Here is an 8,757-nt window from a genome sequence, read left to right on the forward strand (position 1 = left end):
AGAAGGGAAGGTGGAACTAGCCGATGGTACAGATTATGCTTCGACGGGGAGGAAAATAATTACGAGTGCTAAAAGAGACAATCTTGAACAAGCCAGATATAGACGAGAACGATGAAGACGCCAAAGCCGAAGCCGCTACCGGGGCTGATATTAAGAAAAATGAAGAAGCGTATGCCGAATTAATACAGTTTTTGGACAATAAAAGTATTTCTTTAATAATGAGAGAAGCTGCAGACGACGGTAGGACAGCATTGCAGATACTGAGGGATCACTACGCTAGTAAAGGGAAGCCACAAGTGATTAGCCTTTACACTGAGTTAATCCAACCTGGTCTCACACGGCAGCCGTCAGGATTCGACGTCTGTCGTTCGTCTCCAAACGTCGAATTCCGACGAGAAAACGAGCTCTGAAAGCGCAGGGGTGCGCCTGTTATGTGCGCCTGTCGGGCTGCAAGATACAAGCGCTTCAACGTTCATTCATTTGGAACTGCGAGAATGAGTAACGTTAGGCCGATTGCACTTGCATTAATAAAGCGTTATATAAATATAATTAATTATTATTATTATTGCCTACAGCTAATTGTTACAAGGTGAGAGCTGAAATAACATATGTGTAAAGTTAGCCAGCAATAGCTAGACTAGATATATATAGCTAGATATAGTCACTATATAGTCTAAATGCAACCTGGTCTCACACGGCAGACGTCAGGATTCGGATGTAATATTAAACTCCCATATTTATTCTTTAAACAAACAAATCTGGGGGAGTGGTTGGAGTTAACGAGATATTGTTCCAATCCATTACCTGGCCATTACCTGCCTGTGAAAAGTATGAAAAGTTTGCATTGCCTAGCGTGTAGGCCCGTGAGAAATTGAGAGCATATAAATCACTAGATGCCTACAACTACGCAATCTGTGGTCATGTACAGTACATCAAATACCATGACATAGATTCTAAATAAGAACAATATTCCATTTGCTATTCAGATTCCCGGGTGGCGTTATTTGCCGATGTCCGTATACAGATTCCGGGGTGGCGTTATTTGCCGATGTCCGTGTGAGTCGTCCGCGAATACATGCGTCTTCCTCTTTGCTGGATTTGTCTGCTTGACTGCATCACGTTGTTTAATTATAAATAAGAACAATATTCCATTTCTTCATTTGCTTTAATGAAATGACAATAATTAAACAAGTCCTGAGCAGGGCGAACGCAGGTGTAAACATTAGAACAGTAGTCTATCTATTTCCCTTTCCGGTGCGTGCACCTAAACATAATATGACCGTAGTGCAATATTCCCTAGATTCAGACTTTTATGTCTTGAAATCAGAAGTCCTCCCAAGCCAAAGACAAGATAGGTTGTCTTACAATCCGTGCGTTTAATTGCAAGCTTCCACATACAAAACCGCCAGTTCACCGAAGCTCTCCTTTCCTCAACGCAACACCCGCCCCCCCCCCGTGACCTCCACCAATCACAGGAATGCATTGGCACACAACACAGATCACAGTAACAGTGCTAACATTGAATTTCTGAGCATTAATTGCAACATTAATGAACATAATTTTACACGGTTGCTACAATACTTTACCTGATATAAAATGGGCGGCACATGCACAAGCATTGTTTTTTTATCTTGTCCTCAGTCCAGTTGACGCCGCCTGTTGCTCTGAAATGGTCTGATCCTGATGGAATTCGGTAGAACTTGAGTCCGATAGTCGTGGAATATCGATTCTGACAACCGAACACGCAACAATCAGACATTTCTTTATGCTTTATGCTAGTAGCCGTTGTAAGCTATTTTAAGTGTACCTAACTCTATGGAGGGTGGATCGTGCCACATTTAAATGCAATACACACATCGGAATGCAATACACACATCGGAATGCAATACACGTGTAACACTAAATACAATGCAAAAATACGGCATATTTGTGCCAAAATAAAATCAATGTGTATTACATTTGAGCGCAGCGTATTACATTTGGTCATGAGTGTATTCCATTGAGCATGTGTATTATATTTGGTCATTAGTGTATTCCATTGAGCATGTGTATTACATTTGTAATAACTCTCAAAAAACACATACGAAATATTGTTTTAAGTACAATAAAGCTTTATTTCTTTTAAGAACATGTGGAGTGCATCTCCAGCAGTGCGATATCTGTAAACATACTATCTGTAGACTCTCCGCTCAGGGTTGCCAGATGGGATTGACAATTTCGAGCCTAACCAGTCTAAAAACAGCTAAATCCACAAAAAACCAGCCCATCTGGCAACCCTGTCTTCGCTGCTTCAAACTCTTCCACCGACACTCGAATGGAATACACTCATGACCAAATGTAATACGCTGCGCTCAAATGTAATACACATGCTCAATGGAATACACTCGTGACCAAATGTAATACACATGCTCAATGGAATACACTCATGACCAAATGTAATACGCTGCGCTCAAATGTAATACACATAGATTTTATTTTGGCACAAATATGCCGTATTTTTGCATTGTATTTAGTGTTACACGTGTATTGCATTCCGATGTGTGTATTGCATTCCGATGTGTGTATTGCATTTAAATGTGGCACGATCTACCCTCCATAGAGTTAGGTACGCTTAAAATAGCTTACAACGGCTACTAGCATAAAGAAATGTCTGATTGTTGCATGTTCGGTTGTCAGAATCGATATTCCACGACTATCGGACTCAAGTTCTACCGGATTCCATCAGGATCAGACCATTTCAGAGCAACCGGCGGCGTCAACTGGACTGAGGACAAGATTTAAAAAATGCTTGTGCATGTGCCGCCCATTTTATATCAGGTAAAGTATTGTAGCAACCGTGTAATAATATGTTTATTAATGTTGCAATTAATGCTCAGAAATTCAATGTTAGCACTGTTACTGTGAGCTGTGTTGTGTGCCAATGCATTCCTGTGATTGGTGGAGGTCACGGGGGGGGGGGGGGGGGGGGGGGGGTGTTGCGTTGAGGAAAGGAGAGCTTCGGTGAACTGGCGGTTTTGTATGTGGAAGCTTGCAATTAAACGCACGGATTGTAAGACAACCTATCTTGTCTTTGGCTTGGGAGGACTTCTGATTTCAAGACATAAAAGTCTGAATCTATGTCATGGTATTTGATACGCTAGGCAATGGAAACTTTTCATACTTTTCACAGGCAGGTAATGGCCAGGTAATGGATTTGAACAATATCTCGTTAACTCCGACCACTCCCCCAGATTTGTTTGTTTAAAGAATAAATATGGGAGTTTAATATTACATCCGAATCCTGACGTCTGCCGTGTGAGACCAGGTTGCATTTAGACTATATAGTGACTATATCTAGCTATATATATCTAGTCTAGCTATTGCTGGCTAACGTTACACGTATGTTATTTTAGCTCTCACCTTGTAACAATTAGCTGTAGGCAATAATTAATTACATTTATATAACGCTTTATTAATGCAAGTGCAATCGGGCTAACGTTACTCATTCTCGCAGTTCCAAATGAATGAACGTTGAAGCGCTTGTATCTCAAAATGTGGCGTAACTGATTAATGCAAGTGCAGCCCGACAGGCGCACATAACAGGCGTATCCCTGCGCTTTCAGAGCTCGTTTTCTCGTCGGAATTCGACGTTTGGAGACGAACTACAGACGTCGAATCCTGACGGCTGCCGTGTGAGACCAGGTTGGTTAATCTCTCTGAAGAAAGCTAGCGACGAGACCGCCACCGACTACATTATTCGGACAGAAACAGTGATCACAGCATTGAGAAATGCCGACGAGACTCTTAGTGATGGATTGTTAATTTCAATGGTGCTTAAAGGCTTGCACGAGACATTTAAACCTTTTGCCATCCACATTACAAAGAGAGATGACTTTTGGTGAGTTTAAAACCAAGCTGCATAGTTTTGAGAGCACAGACAAATTTAACGTTACAGCCAACTCAGATGAGGACAACGTTATGAAGCTCAGCGGCATGACGGTGCAAGGGCGCAGACGTGGGCGAGAGAAGGACCGGAGTCCGGAGATGACCTGCTTCAACTGCGGCTTGAGGGGACACAAGGCCAGGGCATGCCCAGACACGCGACAGACACACACAGCGGGCAGAGCGACAGTCACAGTGGTGCAGTTTTTGCGCCAACTCCACTCACGCAGACGCAACGTGCAGAAGGCGAGAACGGGACAACATGAAACAAGCAGTGGACGACGAGGATCATTTGTTTGTTTTCAAAATGACCGACTGTCAGGTCAGTGGACTGAAAAAGAGGGGTCTTATGGTTGACTGTGGAGCGACGTCCCATATGATCACAGACATTTCCAAGTTTAAGACATTCAACGAGACATTCCAGCCTGAAACCCATGTAATGGAGCTGGCTGATGGGACCAGAGCAGAGGGTGTTGCGCTCAAGAGAGGAGAAGCGGAGGTCTACTTGCTGGACAGCGAGGGCCGCCGGGTGAAAGCCACGCTCAAGAGGGCCCTGTTATGGCCAATTTTACTTTAGGCTTTTATTTTGGATGATTTGTGTTTAATGTTTTGAGTTATATTTATATTTCATGATTAATGTTTATTTTATGTTTTTGGTTATTTATGTAAAGAATAGCGTTATGTTTTTGGTTATAGAAGTATTAATGTTTTAGTCGTAATTGAGTGTCACGTGGTCAGGTGGCCCAGGTGTATTTATGGAGTCAATTAGCAGCACCTGGGGGGATGGAAATAGGTTAGACTGGCAACAACATTATTTTGACCACGACCACGATCACTCCTTTCTGTAATTACATAATTTACCGTTCGCTTTATGACTTTTCGTTTCGTTTGAATACTTTGGATTACTTTTCGGACAATAAATATTTTACATTTGTACAATTTACAAGGAAAGCATGGCGTGCGTGATTATCCAACCCAGACTATTACTGTTTTCATTCACATGGTGGAATTGGCGGCTACAGGGCACTCTTCATCCCCAGTGGGTTTATGCAATCAAGGATAATGCAGACACATCTGAGACCTACAAGGCAAGATATGTTGCAAAAGGATAATAGTCAGGTAGCAGAAATAGCAAGGAGACTTTCTCTCCAACAGCAAATGTGACGTCAGCACGTACCTTGATGCAAAATAGCAGTTCAGTAGGATCTAGTCCTCCATCAGATGGATGTACGGCTGACACCCCTCAGTCTTATGTTATGTTATGTTAATTTTATTTATAATGCGCCCCCCATCCAACTTTTACATCGGCCCGGGGAATGAATTTGAAAGCAGCACAAAAGGCAGTGTGCCAGGCGGTAGGGTAGATGGTGTAAAATATAAGGTTACACCTCACCCTTCTCTCCTCTGGTTCACTATAGTAGTCAGAGAAAATATTCTCTGGGTGCTGTCTTAAAATATTTTCTTTGTAGATCTTTTTGGCTTTAACACTAGAACCGCCATGACGTCAATTTGACCCAAGTGGGTTTTTCAATTGTACATAACTATGTTTTAATACAATATTGAAGTCCCCCCGTCTTTGACTTTTCCTAAAATGGTGTTGTGTTGCACTTCCTATTGTTGGTAAAGATACATCTAAATAAAAAATACAGGCATTTATACCTATAACCGCCACGGCGTCAAATCGACCCACATATAAAAATGCATTATAACCGCTATAGGCAACGGCACAAACAAAAGTCCCTCTACGCGGCATTGCATTGTTTGTCGTTGCCTAGCAATTACAATGATATGATTCAAAGTCTACTCATTCTCTCCGAGGGACTGCGTGGTTGGTCTGCTTATATCCTTACCCAGGTATGGGAAGCCATTCAGCAGGTATTTGCTCTCAACATCTGCTGCCAGCCAAAACTAAATTCCAAATGTATCTGGCTTGTTGGGCATATATTGCGTGAACCGGCACCTTGTTTTCGTCGGGAACAGCTGTTCATCCACGATGATGTGCTGCCCTGGCTTCTAGCATGAGATGCAGTTTTGCCTGAATCTCTCCCACACTTCAGCCATGAGCGCAAACCTGTCGGTGGTCAACCGGGAGCGTCGGGTCTCCTTCCTGTCAAAGCGCAGAAAGCGCATGATCTCCCGAAACCGGTTCTGAGATAATGTGGAGTTGAAAAAGGCATTTCCCCATTTCTCCGACCAGAAACTTTCAATTTCAATGTTTTTTCCGGCAGTATGCACCCCTCACATATAGCAGAGCAATAAATGCCTTCAGCTCAGCGACTGAGACATCCCAGGAGGCGCGCTTTCTTTCGTCACATTCTGTTGCAACATAGGCCGATGCTGTGGTTATTATGGTCCATTTGGGGTAGGTACTTTGTTAATTTAGTCTTTTTATGTGGTGAATGGCGTTTTACGCCTATCACACCACCCAAATATTTTTCTAATAGCCTACCCATTTCCAGTGTTATTTTTGACTGATTTACATTGACGTACAGGCAAAGCGATGAGTGTTGTCAAAGATACTTAAATTATAAAACAAGAGGACCAACACCATTTTATGACTTGAAATACTCATTTGTGAACACAATGCCTTAATACAATGACAGAGTACATTTTGTTGTAGGCTCGGATACTAGAAATGCCGTAGCCAGGCACAGACGTCCATTTGACCCGTTGGCGGTTTTAGGTATACGGCGCCCTCTGGCGGTTCTAGTGTTAATACCCTGTATCTCAGGTGAATATAGTATTGTAAGCTCATCTTCAAATTAGAAAAATGCTTCTTGGTTGAAAATGGCTTGGACCTCCATTATGACATCAGAGTTCTCAGCTATGCCTTTTCTGAACAAGCTAATGTTAAACTAGCACTTAACTCTAGCTTTTCTTGGTTCAAATTTGTATCAAGGTTTTATGAGAGTCCTTGGTTATTTTCAAAGGTCTTACCGTCTCAGAATTAGCCTCTGTAGTTAGTTAACCACAGGCAATTAGATGTTCTGTGATCCGATCTGTGATCCTATAATTCAAGGCAAAAAACTGCAAAAAAAAAACTCAGGAGCTCACTTTTCTTGCTTACAGTCACCAGGTGATGATGTCACAATGTGCTACATTTATTATAAAAGTATCATCAAAATAGTCTCTGACATATCAAGTATCCACATATGAGAACCTGTGTCCAAAGAATAACCTACAAAGACAAACATACTGTACAAAATCTACAAATGTCTTTACAGAGAAAAAAAAGACAACATTATCAATGTCTCAACATACAGTTCCACCATTTTGGTTTTGGTTAACAGGAGTCACATGGATCTAGTTCCAGCTTTTTCCAGTGCTAGCAAACAATAATTTACACATGTAAAACAATCTATCAGTTCTCACAGGCGAGCTTCTAACTCACACAGATGAGGTATTGGTGTGTCCATGGTTTTGGTAGACAACTAGTATCTAGAGTCAGTCAGCTGACCTGGGCAAATGCAGTAGTACAGCATTATTCCAAGTGCATTTTGTCTGGCTCAGATAATATCATATTATGGTTATGCTCTGATTTGGATGAAGCCCGTAACTATATGTGACAGAGTCTGATAATTTGGTCCGCATGTCGGCAACCAATCAAAATGTTCTGACTTTTCTTTTGAAACATGGAACTACGTTTCAACGTTGTTGAGAATCACTACACAAACCCGCTAGTCAAGCCAAAATACTGCAAAGCAATGGATTGGGTGAGTAATCTCCACTGCTACCTAGTTAACTATAACACTACTTTACATTGTTAGCAGGCTCACAAAACAAACTGTGTTAGTTGATTAGCGATGTGTCATTGATTTTCAATAATGCAGAAATGTATTACAATTTTTCAAAAGAAAAGTTGGATCATTACATTGAACCTGACATGAGGACAAAGCATTAGAATGTGTCACATATGAACACAATGCAAAGATAAATATGGGAGTCAAATGTCTTAACAACACACATACTTATATACTGTATACTGTGTACATCCTACAATGGTTTAACACACTTCGATCTAGAAATAGAGCAAACATGTTTTTCTTTGTACCACTAGTTTCTGTGCAGTAGTCTGTATCTCCAATACATTACTAGATGACTCATGCCGATCTACATCGACTCAGAATGTGTGGAACATGCCTAGTTTTGGATTTCCTTTCTATTGTTACATAACATTATAATACAAAATAACAATAGGAAAAACAGACCTGTTCATATTTTCTTTGATTCTTGTTGTTTTTTGGCAAATGCTTATTCACACAGTTTCAAGATCCCTGATCATTCCTTATAGCACAAATAAATAACAAACAAAGAAAACATATGATTGAAGCTTCTGATTGTCAGGGACACACTCATTAGTGCAGCCACTCACACTGATGACAATTAGTATTAGATGAGGAGTAGGTAACTATTGGCCTTAATAGACAATTGAGGACTTGTCCACTGATAAAATATGAGATCATTATTCCTGACAATTGTCCTGTGGTCCAAAGACCAATGTCCTGTGGTTTTTCCAAAACAATGTAACAAATGTGACAGCAGCTGGTGAAAACGGGAAGAAGTCTGCAACCAATCAAAATGTTCAGACTTTTATTCAGAAACATTTTAATGAATTTCAACATTGTTGAACTTCAATGACACACTCGCTAGTCAAGCCTTGTTAATGTACAGTAGAGGGATTACTCACTGAATCCATTGCATTGCAATGTTTTGGCTTGACTAGCGAGTGCATCATTGATTTTCAACAATGTTGACATTTTTCAGAATATCCGAACATTTTGGTCAGTTGCTGACTTGTTCCTGCTTTCACCAGCTGCTGTCACATTATAATAAACA

Source organism: Nansenia antarctica, assembly GCF_963989245.1.
Source record: "Nansenia antarctica genome assembly, chromosome: 5".
NCBI lineage: Eukaryota > Metazoa > Chordata > Actinopteri > Argentiniformes > Microstomatidae > Nansenia > Nansenia antarctica.